Source organism: Sinocyclocheilus rhinocerous, unplaced genomic scaffold (assembly GCF_001515625.1).
Source record: "Sinocyclocheilus rhinocerous isolate Xijiao unplaced genomic scaffold, SAMN03320098_v1.1 scaffold411, whole genome shotgun sequence".
Lineage (NCBI taxonomy): Eukaryota > Metazoa > Chordata > Actinopteri > Cypriniformes > Cyprinidae > Sinocyclocheilus > Sinocyclocheilus rhinocerous.
In genome coordinates, this window is record NW_015640493.1 from 80,007 (window position 1) to 83,087 (window position 3,081).

The 3,081-nt window shown below is 36.3% G+C and overlaps 1 long non-coding RNA gene across 1 annotated transcript; it reads right to left on the reverse strand.

Moving 5' to 3' along the window:
- Positions 1-74: 74 nt before the first annotated feature.
- LOC107753240 (uncharacterized) lies at positions 75-1,891 on the reverse strand. The gene is made up of 3 exons (XR_001641447.1): positions 1,839-1,891; positions 755-943; positions 75-163 (listed from the first exon to the last, which is right to left on the reverse strand). It is a non-coding gene; the product is annotated as an uncharacterized LOC107753240 (long non-coding RNA).
- Between the last annotated feature and the right edge of the window lie 1,190 nt (positions 1,892-3,081).

Consider the following 3,081-nt stretch of genomic DNA (forward strand, 5'->3'; position numbering starts at 1 on the left):
TCAGCATCAACACCAAAGGAGACAAACTTTCAAAATGGCATGCAAAGGAATGACAGATGGTTCTGTACCTGGGGCTTGTGTTGGCCTGCTGGTTCACCTGTGTGGTGCTGTTGGACCGTCGCAGATTCTTAATTGCTCGTGAGCCTCCCAATCCAGCATCAGTCTGCCAACAACAGAAAGCGCAAAACAGTTATAATACTAGGCCTTCTGAAGACTAAAAACAGGTCTGAAATGGAGCAACTCTCACTTGCAGTTATGACATTTGGTTAAGAGATAACCAATGCTATTTGATGTTACTGGTGTCCAAACTGCACAATAAATGGCATATTTTATTGATTTCTGTCTGTTCTTAAACCAAGTTATTGTATGGCTTCAGACAACTTGAAATGTAATGCTTCAAAAACTACATTGTTTTGTGTTCCACAAAAAATAATGACAGAATTTTATTTTCTTTAAACAAAGAAAGAATGGAGTTAGTATAATGAGAGTGAAATATCCTGATTTGCATTTGTCTAAATCTTAATAAAGCAGTCTCAAAAGGCAAAGACAACATCATGCATTTCAGAAAAGCTGCCTTTATGACAAATGCAAGTCTCCAAGTGAAGATGGTGGTATAGACAGTCCAATTTTATGCTTTCATTTGCATGGTTATCGCATTAATAACCTGCTTGTAGGACCATCACTCAATGACTTTATACAAGGTACACTTACTACCATCTTCTTGATAATTACACAATCTTCTAGCCAGACTCACCAAAGTGTTTCGCTTCCCCCGGCCATCACTGGCCACAGACACAGATATGGATCGAGAGAAGTGTTTTCCAGGTGAAGCGCTGCTGGGTCTGCGGCCCACTGTGAGCAGAGAGCCAGTCAGGCTAAGGTCCAGAACATCTCCAGCTGCCCCTGTCTGGATGGATGCGGATGGACTGCGAGTTGTATGCATCTTAAAATTATGGACAAAGAAGAGGATTCAGTCATAAAAACTGACAAATGCACAAGATGCAACCAACATGTGATGCTGGATAAAGTCAGGATTCCCACAACTTTTGACCAATGAATTTCCGTGATTTTTCCAATTTCTAGATATTACTAAATAAGTATTTAAATTTAAAAAAATTGTATATACATTATATCTACACTGATTAAATATTTTACAGCTGAGCATAACTAGAAACATTTATATTCACTATACACATTTCCATCACTTTCCCAGCCCTGGAAATCTCAATGTTCCATTACATTTCCATTATATTTCCAGGTTTTCCATGACCGACTGATCCTACGGATCAGAAGCAGGTGGAAAACATTAAATAATAGCAGGTCAGTATTTCATGTCAACAAAAATACTGTAAAAGTTGCTGCTGAACGGCACAAATAAAGGCATCCACGGGTGTGCTTCTATGGTAACAGATTCAAAGCATCCACACTTTCCATCATATATCAAATTTCCAAACACCTAAATAGTTTACGATATTCTTTATGTATACTGAAAATAATCTATATATAAAAGAAGATATACAAAAAAATCGTGATATAATAGTCTAGGTCTTTCTATCTTGATAATCTACAGTTCAAACATACAAAAACAAAGACATTTAACACCAAAGGCCTCCTCCGGTATCGGCACAAACCTGATGAAGGTCAATACGCAATACACTGCCTTTGAGAAATATGCAAAAACATAAACATATATGTTTAACTGAATAGTTACTGTATACTACCACAGGATTGCACTGGTTCAGCTATGGCGAAACTGTCTTTCTTGCAGCACTTCTTGCTGGCTTCACATGTTAAACACGATGAATACAGCAGGATTAAACTGTCAATCCATTGCTTACCTTCTCTAAATTGTCCACATCAGATGAAGAAACTGTCTTTATTCAAATAAGAGTGGATAATCTACAGTTCAAACATACAAAAACAAAGACATTTAACACCAAAGGCCTCCTCCGGTATCGGCACAAACCTGATGAAGGTCAATACGCAATACACTGCCTTTGAGAAATATGTAAACATATATATACATATATGTTTAACTGAATAGTTACTGTATACTACCACAGGATTGCACTGGTTCAGCTATGGCGAAACTGTCTTTCTTGCAGCACTTCTTGCTGGCTTCACATGTTAAACACGATGAATACAGCAGGATTAAACTGTCAATCCATTGCTTACCTTCTCTAAATTGTCCACATCAGATGAAGAAACTGTCTTTATTCAAATAAGAGTGTCGTTATTCCCGTTCGGAGCGTAAAACAGTGATTTCTCATCTGTCTCCAACTCCACAGCGCAACATCTTCTCATTGGAAACCAGAAAACATACAGGAACTCCGCCCATTGAGAGTTTTGATTGGTGGAGCGCGGAGCGTTCTAGTGATCTGATTGGCTGTTTGGGTGTGTCTTTTGGATTGATAGCTGAAAGAGGCGTGAAGATAAGGCAAGGTTGGTAAGCGTGCTGCACCGGCGGCAGATGTGGCGTCAATTTGAGCTACTGTGCTAAATTCTTGTGTAAGGGTTTAAAAACTATTAAACATGGCAAAAGTTAATTTATATTACTAAATGTTGTATTTTATAAAATAATTTTAATTTCATTTTTAAATTATTATAAGAAAAAAGAACTATTAATTTTAGTTTCTAGCACAATTTTACAATGCTACTAAATAATTGGATAAGTTTTCAGGTATTTTGTATACAAAACAAATTTGTAACAATGTAAATGCACTGTTGATCAGTAATACAACTTTATTTGGCCCTGATTAATAGCGTGGAGCACTAAATGAGACAAATGTGTTACAGCAATACAGTATTGTTTAATTAATTCTTGTTCCCTGAATCAAATATTTATACAAATCTCTAAACAATAAATTGCTCAATAATATGAAGACATATTCAAAGCCCTAAAGAGTAAACATAGATTATTTTTAATCAACTGGATAAACAATATAAAGACATAGATTTAGTGTGTTGGAGTGAGTCATAAATCTGTACTATACAACAGACATGACAAAGGCAGCAACATCTGACAAAAAATAAAAATCAAAGCGGTCCAGATCTTTTCACATTTGTATTATTCATTTTGGC